Consider the following 16,723-nt stretch of genomic DNA (forward strand, 5'->3'; position numbering starts at 1 on the left):
TACAATAAAAAAAAGTCTGACTTATTTCCATTGTGGTCACGCTCAGGTCCTCATCGGGTCAGAACATCAACATCTCCAAGCTACAGATTTGTAACACCCCCCCCCCCTCCCGACACTTTGTAGAAGTATAATTCCATAACCGTTACATATTTTCTAAAAGCAGACGTTCAAGGCTCACTTGGATTGCTGGCTTTGCCGTAACGTGTTGATGCACTTGCCCAGTGTCATCAGGGAAGTGTTGATGTTCCCAGCCTCTTTCAAACGCTCCCCTTTATTCTGAGTTTTAGAGCACCTCTCAGACCCAGCCAGGTCACACAAAGACAGCCTGAACAGAAATAAATAAAGGCCAAACATAAAGAAAACCAACCCCCCCCCCCCCGCCTTCACACAGACATACCCACAAGTACTGCATAGGGCTTCTAGGATATTTGTTTTGTGCAAATGAATAAACAAATATGCGTTTCACTTACTCGCTGATAGAGTTAACACGAGGAATCCTAGTATCTTCCATCCGCAGGATACGAACAGAAAATATGCTGTGGCTGAGCATAGGAACGGAACAGATTTCTATAAGAGCACTGCAGTCAATCTATTGTGCGGTGTGAACTTGGATCACGCAAGTTAGTAACAGCCAAAGAAAGACTCAAATAAAATAATTCAAAAAAGGGAAATGATTGATGTGCTTCATAAATCACCTCCTGCTTGAGAGGAGGTTGAGCTTTGTGCTGGCGAAGCTCTGGTTTTTCTTGCCGAGCTTCATCACCTTGTAGGCCTCCTCCTCATTGTTCACTTGTACCCACTTCAGATCTGAAATCACACAACGGAACATTTGGTCCTCTGCTGCTCAGTTGGTAGAGCATGGTGCTGTCATGACTCTCCCTGGGTGATGATCAAAGGCCTCACATCAGCTTGGCAAATGGCCGACAACAACCAGACCCTCCTACCCACAGGGGGGGCTGTGCCGGTCTTGACACCTTAATATTGCCATTAATTAGACATAGGAGAATCTATCTCTGGCCCTCTAGTATGGTGAAAGGGATGTCCTTTGTTTCAGAGTCTTTTGCCGCCCATAAACGTCAACATCCAACAATGAACATGGGACAATATATTTAAACATCCAAATGTTGGGAATGATGAGAAATGGAATATGGAAAATGAATGTCTATTTTGTGACGTCATTCAAAATTGTATAAAAAGGCGTTATAAGGAAAACCTTGTGACTTGAAGAGCTTTTCCACTGTGGATATCAGATTTACATCCTTTACCTTGTGTAGAAAATATCAAGGAGGAAGACAATGTTTTCGTGAAGATAGGAATGTGATTTTAGCTTTCTAACAAAATCATAGTGATGATAATACTTTTGCCTCGTAACTAGCCACGCCCGAGGGAGCTCAGAGAGCGTGTCAGTATGACGGAAACGCCCCTCTTTACCAGAGTCTATAAAAGATTGAGATAAGAATAATCAGATCAGACTAGACGGACCTCAAGCTGCAGCTTTTGTCCATATTGGTCCCCGACCCTGAAAATCAACGAGGTGAAGACGACAAAGTTGCCTCCACTAACAAATCAACGTTACGGCTGAGTAGCTGTTCTAAGAAGGTGAATTTAAGTGGGACCATCCTGTTACTCTCTTCAAACCATCGTCTACTACACTGCTCTCATCACCCCACAGGGGATCATCGACACGGCTGATTAGCCGTCCTCAGAAGACCACTTCCAGAACGAGTGAAAGTAAACAGACAACTAAGGACATTGTGCCCTCTTGTGGACAGTCTGAGCATTACATCTAAAAGGCCTTCAGAGAGAGGGTACAATAGACGCCTTCCCACGAAGGCCTGTGTCCAACAGAGATACACCAGAAGACCTCTAACACGTAAATACATGCATTGCTTTTCTTCCTTAACGGGCGGCAGTTCTGGGCAAAGTATTAGGATCACTGAGTATAGGTCCATGTGTATCCAAGTGTTCTCTCTCTTTAACTCACCATCTTTTGTAACAAGTGTCATATTGTGTTAGTCCGCTAGGGACCCATTTCATTGTATTAAGTTTCTAATCTCTACCTATACCGTGTACGTATCTTGTGTTATCATTTTTAATTAGTTAGTAAATAATTAAATCAATTTGTGTGGTACGGAATGATCAGTAAGACGTGGGTTCGTGCAGACTTAAAAGAGCCTACGACTTTCAGAATGAGACTGATTTGAGGTACATTATTAATAAATGACTGTTTAAAAATATCTAGATATCTCTTATCGTTTGAGTTAATTCGGGAAACAGTAACTCGTTAAACAACTTTACCCATGGTGCCCCAAATTCCTAATGAGTTAATTGTTACATGATTAATTTGAGTAACAATTAAACATATTACGTAATGATTCGATAAATAATAGTCACCACAATAATGAAAGTCACGTCACGACAGTGCTTACAACGACAGGATTGTGGGTTCAATTCCCGGGACCACCCGTATGTGAAATGTATGCATGAATGACTAAGCAATGGATAAATATAGAACAAAGCGCATTTTGTTTGACAGCAACGTTACACAACCTTAAAATGCATCCGTTACCTTTTACAAAGGAGTTGCCTTTGACATCCTGCGACAGCCGCAGTGTGGTTCTCTTCAGGGCTCCGTTCGGTATGGGCTCCAGCAGGTCGTGAATGTTCTCGTTGTAGATTTCACAGAAGGACACCCAGACGGAGAACTTGGTGTGTGAGTCAACAACCAGACTGAAACGGTCTTCAGTCACAGTCCCCTCGACGTCACTTAGTGTTGAACCTGTCAGAGAAACAAGTGGTGGTGTTAGCCTGTTACAAACCTCTGGTTGGATAGAAGTCTATTGTGATGGCAAACGATGCACCAAACTACCAGAGAGATAGCAACATGTGGGATGTGACAATCATGTATAAATGCAGGACAGGAATATGCCAGTAAAATGATAGCAATGTGGAACCCTGCAACGCCAGGATAGTGGGTTCAATTCCCAGGACCAACCATATGCAAGAATGTATGAACGCTTGACTAAGTCGCTTTGGATTAAAAGCATCTGCTAAATGGCATATAAAATTATAAAATGTCCTTGCCTTCCAGGCTTTTCTTGTTGGTGAAGCTTTTCTGGTTATCACTCTATGGGGGGAAGAGCAATGAGGGGCATCATTTAATATCAATTATTAGATCCAAAGAACAACCTGTTGAGTAATGCAATGGCTTTCATCAGGTCAATGAACAAACCCAGTACCTCCTTGAGGAGCCTGAAGAGATTTCTCTTGCTAGTTGCTTCTTCACTCTGCTGGTCTTTAGTGAGCCTGGTGAACTCTCTGCATCGCTGTGGCTTGATAGTCATCTGGTTATAGACACGCCCCTCAATGCTGTTGAAGATGACATTCAAAGACCTGGGGAGGATCCCTGCGTTGGCCTCTGGACCTAAAAAACAACAGGTGTTGAGGATCTCTTCATTTCTCAATCACGACGTCTTAGTGTTTGTTAGCAAGAGTTGACCATAATGAGCAGGTCAGTTCACACCTACAACAGGTTCTTGACTGTGATGAGAAACTAAGAAGCACCATCAGAGGATTTAAGTTTCAACATAGGATTGGATTTTAAAAATGGCTGGATTTCCACATTGCTGGCATTCAAACAGTGAGTCTGTGCTAACTCAGGTTGGACCTGGTGTACAAGTAGGATGTTTTGCCAAAACAGTCACAGTTTGCATCTGTCCAACTCTGCGTGGCAAGAAAAGAATCAACAAATCAAACCTAGAAAAGTGAATGTCTTTCCCGCATTTGTCACTCCATATGTGAAAACAAGAGAATTTCCGCCTTCCAAAACCTCCTTGACGAGACCTCTCACTGTGCCGTCAAACATCTCCCTCTGAGTGGTTTCTGGCCCCAAGACCTGAGGACAAAGAGAACATGTGATTGGAAGAACCTTCATTCTATGTTCCTAGGACCTGCTTGGCACTGACAGACCCTGCTGGCTGACCTGTGAGAACTGAAACCGTTGAGCTGATTTGTCACGGAGCCGTGCTGAGAGCGAAGTCCTTGGAGCCTTGAGGAGGACCGTGTCCGGGGGCTCGATGGAAACGCAGTCCTTGAACGTGTACAGGGAAAAGACACCAAGTCAAAGTCCAACAGTTATTATGTTTCCAAGGCTCTTGTTACCTGAAGTGTGTGCATGGTGGTGAGGAAATGGGCATCTATACTGAACAAAAATATTAAAACGCAACATGTAAAGTGTTGGTCCCATGTTTCATGAGCTGAAATAAAAGATCCCTGAAATGTTTCATATGCACAAAAAGCTTATTTCTCTCAAATTTTGAAAACAAATTTGTTTACATCCCTGTTAGTGAGGATTTCTCATTTGCCAAGATAATCCATCCACCTGACAGGTGTGGCATATCAAGAAGCTGATTAAACTGCATGATCTTTACACAGGTGCACCTTGTGCTGGAGACAATAAAAGGCCACTAAAATGTGCAGTTGTGTCACAACACAATACCACAGATGTCAAGTTGAGGGAGTGTGTAATTGGCATGCTGACTGCAGGAATGTCCACCAGAGTTGTTGCCAGACATTTTACATTTACATTTTAGTCATTTAGCAGACACTCTTATCCAGAGCGACTTACAGTTAGTGAATACATTTTTTTTTTTTTTTTTATAATTTATTTTATACTGGCCCCCCGTGGGAATCGAACCCACAACCCTGGCGTTGCAAACGCCATGCTCTATCAACTGAGCTACATCCCTGCCGGCCATTCCCTCCCCTACCCTGGACGACGCTGGGCCAATTGTGCGCCGCCCATGAGTCTCCCGGTCGCGGCCGGCTGCGACAGAGCCTGGATTCGAACCAGGATCTCTAGTGGCACAGTTAGCACTGCGATGCAGTGCCTTAGACCACTGCGCCACTCAGGAGCCAGAGAATGTAATGTTAATTTCGCTATCATAAGCCGCCTCCTTCATTTTAGAGAATTTGCTAGTATTTCCAACAGGCCTCAACTGCAGACCATGTGTAACCACGCAAGCCCAGGAGCTCCTCATCCGGCTTCTTCACCTGCGGGATCATCTGAGGGGGTGCGGAGGAGTATTTCTGTCTGTAATAAAGCCCTTGTGGGGAAAAACTCATTCTGATTGGCTGGGCCTGGCTCCCAAGTGGGTGGGCCTATGCCCTCCCAGGCTGTGCCCCTGCCCAGTCATGTGAAATCCATAGATTAGGGCCTAATGAATAAATGTCAATTGACTGTTTCCTTATATTAACTTTAACTTAGTAAAATCTTTGAAATTGTTGCCTTTATATTTTTGTTTAGTATAGATGGTTCATGTGACAAACTGGGGTGTACCCATTACACCGATTGCTGCAAAACAAGTTATATTTTTCAAATGCTCTTCAACATGACCTAAAAGCTGTTGGGTTCTTAAACGGAAGTTGTAGTTCATTTTAATTGTATGGTTTCCACTAGGGCTGGGAATTGCCAGAGACCTGAAGATAAGATATTATCACGACACTTTGGTGCCTATAAGATATGTATTGCGATTCGAATCTGTGATTTTACTGCGTGTCGCTGTTCCAAATATATTGCTTACCATCGGTCTGTTGCAGAGGGACAAGAGAGAGCCATGAGAAAAAACACATTTTGCTGAAAACAAATTGGCTCCCTATTTAAAAAGATGGAGAACAAGCTATGAAGGAAAAATACGAGTTTTGATGCAGGTAAAGCCAACTAGCTCCAACATAATATTGCGATAGTCAAAACGATGCATGTAAAAAATAATATACCGATATGTAACTATCGATCCCCTCCCAATCACTAGTTTCCACGCGTTGCCATTCCATTCTGAATAGTCTGCGAAGTTTTTGGCACAAGCTGCACATCTATAAATTATCGATTATTCCGTGCTCTAAAAGGTAATGAATATACACCCCTGCCAGGATTTCAAGCCAGAGGAGTGTGTGTTGACTTCAATTACCTGTGATTCCCCATTTTCACTCTCAGTTGATGTGAATGGTCGAATGCGAAGGTACACCTGCAAGTGCTCAAGCTCTTCTAGGCAAGACTCCTGGGAGTCTATGGAGAGAAACTCAGAAGAAAGGTCTTTCTTCAAGTCGTCGAAGTTAATTTCCCTCTCCACGCTTTCCAATTTATTGTTAAAACATGACTCCATCATCCTGTGTCAAATAATGTTGTGGGAGAAAGAGACAGCTAACGTTAGGTGTTCAGCAAGCGCACCTTCTACATTCGCAATTACCTAGCAACGCCCCTTCCACATGTAGTTAAGCAGATCACAACAATAACGTTGGAGTAGAAAATGTTGGCTTTTCTAACTTAAAGTCCTTGGTAAGTGCACGGACAGCTCTGTGTTACAGCTAGCCATCTAACGTTAGCTAAACGAGAGGAAGAGACGAAGTCAATATTAATAATATTTGGCTAAACCAACATTCAGACGATGGCAACGCTAACTAACGTTAACTAGTTAGTATTGTCGTAGCTAACAGAATAAAGAGACATGCATAACGCGACCCTATCTATTCGAATAATTAGAAAAATACACATTCCATTGACATTAGTTTATTTATTTTTTTGGTACTTACGTCACAAACATGATTCCCAAAACATTGATCGCAGCAAAATTCCTTCTTCATCCCAAACTGTGGTTTTATTTTTAAATTCGACCAATCGGGAGAGAGTGATTTTACCGGAAGTGCTCATGGAAGCGCATAAAGTGTTTTTTCAATAGGGTCCAGCTGCGACGTATTCAATTCAATTCAATTCAATGGGCTTTATTGGGATGGGAAACATATGTTCACATTGCCAAAGAAACTGAAATAGATAAACAAAAGTTAAATAAACAAAAAGTGAGCAGTAAATATTACACTCACGCAATAGCTTTCCTTAATTTTGGGTCAGTCACAGTGGTCAGGTATTCTACCACTGTGTACTCTCTGTTTAGGGCCAAATAGCATTCTAGTTTGCTCTGTTTTTTTGTTAATTATTTCCAACGTGTTAAGTAATTATCTTTTTGTTTTCTCATGATTTGGTTGGGTCTAATTGTGTTGTTGTTGTCCTGGGGCTCTGTTGGGTCTGTTTGTGTTGGTTAACAGAGCCCCAGGACCAGCTTGCTTAGGGCAATCTTCTCCAGGTTAATCTCTCTGTAGGTGATGGCTTTGTTATGGAAGGTTTGGAAATCGCTTCATTTTAAGTGGTTGTAGAATTTAACGGCTCTTTTCTGGATTTTGATAATTAGCAGGTACCGTCATGCCAAATTGAGTCAAATGCTTTTTTGAAGTCAACAAAGCATGAGAAGACTTTGCTTTTGTTTTGTTTTGTTTGACAATTAGGGTGTGCAGGGTGAATACGTGGTCTGTCGTATGGTAATTTGCTCAGTACATTGTTTTCACTGAGGAAATGTACAAGTCTGTTGTTAATGATAATGCAGAGGATTTCCCCAAGGTTGCTGTTGGCGCATATCCCACGGTAGTTATTGGGGTCAAATTTGTCTCCACTTTTGTGGATTGGGGTTATCAGTCCTTGGTTCCAAATATTGGGGAAGATGCCAGAGCTGAGGATGATGTTAAAGAGTTTAAGTATAGACAATTGGAATTTGTGGTCTATATATTTTATCATTTCATGTAGGATACCATCAACACCACAGGCCTTTTTGGGTTGGAGAGTTTGTATTTTGTCCTGTAGTTCATTTAATGTAATTGGAGAATCCAGTGGGTCCTGGTAGTCTTTAATAGCTAATTCTAAGATTTGTATTTGATCATGTATATGTTTTTGCTGTTTGTTCTTTGTTATAGAGCCAAAAAGATTGGAGAAGTGGTTTATCCCACATCCTCTTTGTGTTGTTGTTTGTTTAGTGTTTTCCAATTATCCCAGAAGTGGTTAGATTCTATGGATTCTTCAATTACATTGAGCTGATTTCTGATGTGCTGTCCCTTCTTTTTCCGTAGTGTATTTCTGTATTGTTTTAATGATTCACCATAGTGAAGGCGTAGGCTCAGGTTTTCTGGGTCTCTAAGTTTTTGGTTGGATAGGTTTCTCAATTTCTTTCTTAGGTTTTTGCATTCTTCATCAAACCATTTGTCATTGTTGTTAATTTTCTTAGGTTGTCTGCTTTAGATTTTTAGATTTGATAGGAAAGCTGAGAGGTCAAATGTACTGTTTAGGCTTTCTACTGCCAAGTTCATACCTTCACTATTACAGTGAAATGTTTTGTCCTGGAAGTTGTCTAAAAGGGATTGCATTTGTTGTTGCCTAATAGTTTTTTGGTAGGTTTCTACGGTACTTTCCTTCCATCTATAGCATTTGTTAATATTGTGCAATTCCTTTGGCTTTGATGCCTCATGATTGAGTATTGCTCTGTTCAGGTAGACTGTGATTTTGCTGTGATATAATAGGGGCGTTAGTGTTAGTAATCTCTCAGATCAGTCACCCCTATGCTGCCACCTACTGTTATGTCATCTCTCAGTGCAACTCTCAGGAAAAGTTGGAACCATATAAGGAGAAGTGGGGGTCTCCAAAGGAACCATATAAGGAGAAGTGGGGGTTTCGAAATGAAACCTGGAATTCCATAACTACTAGAACCGCCATGACTTGATATACAAAGGGTATATAACAAAGTATTGAGAAACTTTTGTTATTGACCAAATACTTATTTTCCACCATAATTTGCAAATAAATTCATTAAAAATCCTACAATGTGATTTTCTGGATTTTTTTTCCTCATTTTGTCTGTCATAGTTGACGTGTACCTATGGTGAAAATTACAGGCCTCTCTCATCTTTTTAAGTGGGAGAACTTGCACAATTGGTGGCTGACTAAATACTTTTTTTCCCCACTGTACATGACTACCGGTAGGTAACGTTACGCCTACCGGTGGGTAACGTTACATACATGACTACCGGTAGGTAACGTTATGCCTACCGGTTGGTAACGTTCAAAGACACAGCGCAGAGTGAGTGAATAGACATATTTTGGGGCAGAACTGAAATTCCTTACTGTCATCTCTTATATGGTTCCTTTGAAAAAGTCCACTCCTTTCGACACCCCCACTTTTCCTGAGCGATGACACGTAACGGTAGGAGGCAGCATGGAGATCCCGAGGGGTGACTGCTCTGAGAGATGATGTCGCAGCTGGACTCCTCTCGGGTTTTACGGTCACTGGCCAAGTATGGGTAGCTGCATCCAAAGTTTGGTCGACCGGAGTATGGGCAAGTGGGTTTGACGAAAGGAGTGGGTGTATGGTTAAGCGAATCAGCTAATTGGGAAGATTTGTTGCAATTCAAGACCGTTTTGCGAGGCTGATTGGGCTGCACGGCGAGTCGATAAACCGGTGACAAGTGCATTTCCACGTGTGCTGAGGTGCTTCCTACTCGGCAGCACATTTTTTTCCCTCCCTTGATTTTATTTTAAATAGGACAACAGCCTACACAACAAATAGCTAATTTTGATAATGTTGGGTTCTATTTTTCTCATAATTGGATCTGTATGTGATGAATAACTTAGAAGGAATGCATTAATGAGGAGCATAGGTTTGTACTATACTGATATAAATTGTTTCACATAACAGGCTGTGATTCATGTAAGGAACGTTAGGGGAAGGATAGATAAGACTTGCATTTCTCACAGATACGAACACTGCTTCTTTGTGATCTGTGAACCTTCCAAGGACATGGGTACTGCAAAAAAAGTGCTGACTCTACAGGTTATTATGATAGCAACTTATGCCTGGGAACGGTGGAGTGCCAAGGGGTGGAGCGCCAAGGGGATGGGACTAACCCGTGCGCCAACGGATTGGCTGAGTAAAGTCTAAACCACACTCAGTCCTTTACTCTGATTGGCCAACAGAAGAGGTGGGAACTCTCTGTCAGAGTATTTGAGAAAGTACCTGTAAACAATGGTTTAGTTCTCTGTCTGCCCTGCGTGGTTTTTCAGTGAGCCCGTATACGAACCTTCATACTTATCATACATACATTTTGCATATAATAAATTTAGCTTGGATTGAATATCTCTTGATTATGTTTTCTCTTATTCCAATACCAGATTTGAATTACGCAATTTCTAACAATTGGTGACCTCCGACTGTGATCTGGTAGCGGAACTTCGCTGGGATCCATCCAGCCTATTGGACATCGCTGTCGTCGAACCGTGTGTTTCACAAAGTGCCCGGGCTTCTAAAAACACTGGTAAGCAGACACCTATTGTTTATATAACTAAAGTTCTGCATATTGGCTTTATCCAAATTAATTTTGTCAAACACCTGTTTGATGTAAGTGAACCCTATTGTACTATAAATAACGATTATAGAATACTAATTCAATTTTATAGATTACCATGCAAATGTTTGATAATTCTGATGGTTAAACCCATGGGATATAGAAGCGGCTGTGTGCCCATAGAGGAGGCTGTGTGCCCATAGAGGAGGCTGTGTGCCCAAATAGAGGAGGCTGTGTGCCCAAATAGAGGAGGCTGTGTGCCCAAATAGAGGAGGCTGTGTGCCCAAATAGAGGAGGCTGTGTGCCCAAATAGAGGAGGCTGTGTGCCCAAATAGAGGAGGCTGTGTGCCCAAATAGAGGAGGCTGTGTGCCCAAATAGAGGAGGCTGTGTGCCCCATAGTAGAGGTGGCTGTGTGCCCCATAGTAGAGGAGGCTGTGTGCCCCATAGTAGAGGTGGCTGTGTGCCCCATAGTAGAGGAGGCTGTGTGCCCCATAGTAGAGGTGGCTGTGTGCCCAAATAGAGGAGGCTGTGTGCCCCATAGTAGAGGTGGCTGTGTGCCCCATAGTAGAGGTGGCTGTGTGCCCCATAGTAGAGGAGGCTGTGTGCCCCATAGTAGAGGAGGCTGTGTGCCCCATAGTAGAGGTGGCTGTGTGCCCAAATAGAGGAGGCTGTGTGCCCAAATAGAGGAGGCTGTGTGCCCCATAGTAGAGGTGGCTGTGTGCCCCATAGTAGAGGTGGCTGTGTGCCCCATAGTAGAGGTGGCTGTGTGCCCCATAGTAGAGGAGGCTGTGTGCCCCATAGTAGAGGAGGCTGTGTGCCCCATAGTAGAGGAGGCTGTGTGCCCCATTGTATATCTTTGTTATCTGTGTGTCCTAAGAAACTTTAGTTGTGTGACAAAGAATTACGATTGTGTGTTGAGTGTAAGTGTGTCATTTATGACTGTGTGATAGGATTATGACTGTGTATTGTGAGTGAGTGTGATAACTGTGTACTATTTTTGCTGAGTGATAACTGTATACTACGTTTAACTGTGTAATAACTGTGTACCATTTTGGCTGAGAATACAAACAATATTTTAAAACAGTAAATAATGAGAATTACAATTAGGAAATAAAGTTTAAATTGTGCAAACGTTAACAAAAGACACCCATAAGAGGTACTTTAAATAGATGGGCAGTGCGACGCTATGGCACATATCAGTTTAGACTAGATATGACTAGGTTCAAAGGAGACACTTAAAATTCTTGAAGACAGGGGTGACGTATGCATGAGAGTGTGAATGATAAACCTGTATACCTTGATAGAAAACTAATCGGGCTGTCCAAACTGTATAATTTGGGGATAACTTTTGGGTTTGTGGTTGCTTAAACCATATAACCCGTTAATAACAATTGGGAACATAAAGCTAAAGTGATGAATTGTGTGACTGAACTGAGGCGTTTGAGCTGATATGATTGAACTGTGGCGTTTGGTGTTAGACATAGCATAATACTGGTTTTAGGTGCTTGGGTTGAGGCTTTTTGGTTTATTATTTGATTTAACGTTTGATGTTTGACCCTGCAAAATACTGGTTAAACAATTAGACTGAAATAATTAGGTTTATCGTTGATATATAAATATGCACCAACTTTAACTAATTAGGTGGGAATAATTTGATTTAAATAAATAGATTAAAGTACTTTAAATAATGACAGAATATTGGAAACACTAAAACGAGAAACAGCTCCCCAAGAGCCTACTCCCACTGGACACGGAAAGAGAGAGAGTTGCGAGGGGAGGGGCTGGAGACAGCGAGAGTGTGGCTTTTGAAGAGTCAGGAGAGAGAGAAGGGGGGTGATTTAGGTTGATACAAACAATTATTGAGGGGGTTAGGACTGGGGATATCTGTATCATGTTTTGTGTGTACTAACATTTTAATGGTATTACTATTACCCATTTCATTACTATTACCTATTTCAGTTTTTAAACTAAAAATATTAAACCATTAACATTCAAAGCACTTTTTATAAAAAATATTGGAGTCAGTAAGGTTTTAAATTACAATTAAGAATAAATAATAAAGTTCTTAAAACAAAAGTATAGATACAACAACATTGGCAAAAATGACAGATAAAGTAATTAAAGTGTTGAAATCCGCCCTCGAGATAAATGGGGGAAAAGACGGGAAGGAATGGAAGAGGAGAGGAGAAAAGTTATACAAAGAATGGATAGCAGATGGATTGATAATGGCAATGAATGGAATCCCAGGGGAAGGAGAACCGAGGACAATACTGACAGCCCTGAAGAAGAGAACAGAGAAGGCAGTAAGTGAGTGGAAAGAGGAAGGGGAGCCCCTCAAAGGGAAGTCCAAAGACGCGATGGAGAAAGCCAGGTTAAAGGAGCGGATTGAACTGAAGAAAATGTGGGAAGACAAAGCACCACCCAAGATAACAAATCGGTTGTATCCAGCCCTGCCATCGGCCCCACCGCCGTATGAAAACCCTCCAAAAACAATGGCACCAGTGTTGGAACTGACTGGGCGGGTACAGTATCAGCAGAAAGACGGCGTGCTGCAGGATACATGGGTGGGTGAAGAAGAGGTGAATAGACGAAGAAGTGACACCGAACAGATGTTGAAAGCCACACGAGAACTGAAAGAACAGATTTCTCAGCTGAGTAGACTGGATAAAGAGAAAGAAGGCTCAGAGAGAAGTACAGAGTACCGGGACTTGTGTCGAACCAGAGCAAGTGAGAGAGAAAATGAGGAAGTAGGAGGAAGTACAGCCAGTTCAACCAGTTATGACAACTATGCCGAATTAAGAAAGGAACTGAAAGTACTGGAACAGCAAGTGAGAGGAGACAGAAAGGAGTTGGCACTCACATCACTGCAAAGAGTACCAGAGCAAAGGGGGGGGGGGCATTGTATTGATCTGGGAGAAGAAGAGGAAGAGTATGAAGACACAAAGCCGACAAAAATGCTCTATGGAGCTTTCCAAGGAGACATTTGGGATGAGGAAGGGCCTGCACAACGCACACGGGCCAAAACTCAAGGGAGAGGGGGTAACTGTGGGGGTCAGTATCCTCAAGGGAGAGGGGGTAACTGTGGGGGTCAGTATCCTCAAGGGAGAGGGGGTAACTGTGGGGGTCAGTATCCTCAAGGGAGAGGGGGTAACTGTGGGGGTCAGTACCCTCTGAGAGAAACAACAGTGGGAGCTTCAGTATACAAGCCCTGGCCACACAGGGATGTGCAAACTCTGGTTGACAGTTTACCCCAGCCTGAAGAATCAGGACACAGGTGGGTGAAGGCTTTTGAGAGCCTTACTGCAGCAGATGAACTCACCATAGGGGATATGGTGGCAGTGATGAACAGGTGCATGGGAGATCATGAATGCAAAGAGATACTCACACAAGCAGGCCTGAGAGGAATAGTAGGAGCAGCAACTGGTTTTGATCGATACCGAACTGTCATATGGGATGCAGTTAGAAGGAAGTATCCCACTCAGGCAAGGCCAGATCTCATGAGAACACTGACGCTGAATGATGATGAAACCATACCAGCCTACATGAAGAGGGCAAAGTGCCTCTGGAGACAAGCATGGAATGAAGAGCCCACCAAAAATACAATGAGTCACCTCTTCCTTGCAAACTGCCTGGGGGGACTCCCAGACCAGGCCCGGGTAGAGTGTGAAAAGGTTGTGGCACTCACAGCGAAATCCATCCCAGAGTTCACAGAGATAGCCCAACATCATGTGGAGCGATGGAGGGAAGGCAAGAGGAAGGAGGAAGACGAACTGAAGCAGCTACAGAAGAAAGTTTTGAAAAAACAATTAGCTGAAGACAAAACAGGCAAACAGATGGTTGTGACCAGCACCCCGAATAAGCAGAACGTGCAGAGTATTGATCCAGCTGCCGCCGCAGCAGCTGCAGTGGTACAGGCGCTAACTGGAATGGTGAGACCCCAGATGATGGCTCCTGTGGGGCCAAACGGGTACTGGTCTGTCGGGATGTACACAGAGCCAGACCCACCTCAACAGCCTGGTTATGCACCACGTTGTTTTAACTGTGGGGAACCAGGACACATGGCAAGATTTTGCCAACACCCACACCAGAGATTAAGAAAACGACCAAGAGGGCGAGGTTATGGAGGACAGCAAGAAGGGGGTGGGCCCAGATACCCAGGTCAAAGGCCAACCTGGCAAGGCGCCCAACAATTCCAACCACAACCAGCACCCCAATATCCTGGAGGGTCAAATATCCAACCACAGCAACTACCCAACCCTGAAATGCTGCCAAGTATGTCATGGATGGGAATGCAACACCCCAACCAGGACCCCCAATGAAGCTGCCAAGAAACCCAATCTAACCACACCACCAACATCTACTCATTTCCACCAGGGTTAGAACCGGTAGTGTTATGTTTAATTGGAGGAAGCTATTTGTGGTTGTTGTTTTTCAAATTGGTTTTTCAAACAAAAAACAACACACCTAGTATGATGTTTATAAAGCCTTGTTGTTTCAATTTTGGGGGGGTTTCAGCAGGTCAAGGGTGATAGGTCTTAGAGGAGCACACACACAGTGAATTTTATGGAGTTTTTAGGTTTTGGCTGAGTTTGGGGTATATATGATTTCTTATGAGAATGAATGTCATGAGGACTTAATGAACACTTGGGATAACTAACATTTATGAAATATTTAGAATAATGGTAATGTTTAGTATACTATGGGATTAAACAGTTCGTTAAATGATTTCAATTGCCTCTGAACTCTGTTTTAACATTCTGGTGTTATTTTAATCATCCACACTAGTAAATTCTAAAGGCATGAGAGGAGGACTTTAAGATAGTTTATTTTACAAAATTGAGGGTAATTTATAGTACTGTGAAAATTGTGAAGAAGATTATAATTTGGTAATAATATATATGATTTGAACCATAAAATAACAGAAGAGAGAGTGGAGGGATGGCAATTGGATAATGAATTACCAATATTAACTAAAGTGATTGTTTAGGTAGGTGGTAATATTGACACATGGCCAAATCATGTGTCAAATGGGGGATGGTATGGTAGGAGATGGTAGGATTAAATATTAAATATATACGAAGGAGAGGACAAAATACTTAAAAAAACAACAACATGTATGATAGTTTATTAACCACACCTGTATGTCAGAGGTTTTGTGCCCCACAGGTGAACTAAAGGAGAAGGTGACCCACTCTATCTAACCAGGAGACTGAATCAGGCCTGGCGGGAAGGGCCCTACCAAGTACTGCCTTTGCCAGCAGAATAGCTGAGAGATCCATCTGGGTGCATGTCACTCACTGCAAAAAGGTAAACCCAGCTACACCTGACGAACAAACACAGAGTTAGGAGAAAGATCCTATCACCACTAGTGCTCGGGGGTTGGCTCCTTAACGAAGATTCCCTTACCCTGTCTGATCATCCCTGTGTGAGTTCGATAGAAGGTGAAGCAATGGGTTGGCCTCTGGCGTCTGACATGTTCTCAGGGCGAGGGTGGGGATTCACAGGTCTCCCGACGGTAGGTAGCTGTCTGATTGTGGGGGCCATATTCCTAACACACACGGACCCTCCTGTTTCAGCCAGAAGTGGTAGTTAACCTAACACAAGTTGAAAAGGCATAGGAGACAGCTAGACGTAGGGAAAGGGGAAATACTAGGGACTTTAGGGAAGGACATCACCAATCTCCATACACAGTTTAGGGACAGGTGGAGTATTGTGAAAGTAGGGAATTATCAGAAATGGCAGTGCGACCCATATGAGGGTAGGTACTGTCTGAAAGTCTGAATTATGCTAAAACAGATTACAGACCTGACAAGTGAGATATCTTCTTCAACTGGGGCACCCTATAGAGTAAACCTCTCTGAGGGAGGTAGTGAGACAGTGCAAACTATAGACCTGAAGGAAGTAGTACAGATGGAGATGGAGTAGATAGATTTTAACCTGTGGTTGGAATGGATTCAGTATACGGTCTAAAGAGGACTGTTATGCCTGTAGGACAGCCAAACCAAGGTTAACAACTACTCCGTTCCCCTTGACAGGCTTTGACTCTCTGTCAGGTTTATCCTCCATGCAAGCCACCTGGGGATGTGGTGAAAGAGTCTTATGGTAACTTGCACTATCTGTATCCCCCGATAACAAAGTCATCCCAACCTGGGTTGCCTCAGTTTGAAGTCACAGGGGATTCTTATTGTTTTTCTAGGACTAATAAGATAGGATACAGGGTAGGGCATCTTAGCTCCTGCTCCCACACAGAGAATGTCACAAGTAAAAGAGACCATGACTAATCTCTCCTCTTTGTTGCAGCCAGAGGATTTTAGGAACCAAAACCAGACCCGTGCTGACATCTGATGGATGTGTGGTGATAACTGATTGTGAACTCACCTACATACGCAAACAATCAAACGTGTCAGAGACTGGTGAGTTGTCACGTAGAAAGTAGAACCTCCTCCCGGGATCCTTTGATGAAAGGATATATATTGATGGGATCCACAATCAGATCGCAGCTGGGTT

General features: G+C 42.9%; 1 pseudogene across 1 annotated transcript in view; it reads right to left on the reverse strand.

The window, feature by feature from the left end:
- Nucleotides 1-6,164, reverse strand: part of LOC311134349 (kinesin-like protein KIF20B) — a 31,344-nt pseudogene extending 25,180 nt beyond the window's left edge. Inside the window, exons 1-8 of the transcript in view lie at nucleotides 5,967-6,164; nucleotides 3,983-4,090; nucleotides 3,757-3,895; nucleotides 3,240-3,424; nucleotides 2,570-2,837; nucleotides 696-807; nucleotides 471-542; nucleotides 179-325 (exon numbers count right to left, since the gene is read on the reverse strand). The product of the transcript in view is annotated as a kinesin-like protein KIF20B (transcript). The remainder of the gene's footprint in view (nucleotides 1-178; nucleotides 326-470; nucleotides 543-695; nucleotides 808-2,569; nucleotides 2,838-3,239; nucleotides 3,425-3,756; nucleotides 3,896-3,982; nucleotides 4,091-5,966) is intronic.
- Nucleotides 6,165-16,723: the final 10,559 nt, after the last annotated feature.

Source organism: Coregonus lavaretus (genome assembly GCF_964263955.1).
Source record: "Coregonus lavaretus genome assembly, chromosome: 1".
Classification (NCBI taxonomy): domain Eukaryota; kingdom Metazoa; phylum Chordata; class Actinopteri; order Salmoniformes; family Salmonidae; genus Coregonus; species Coregonus lavaretus.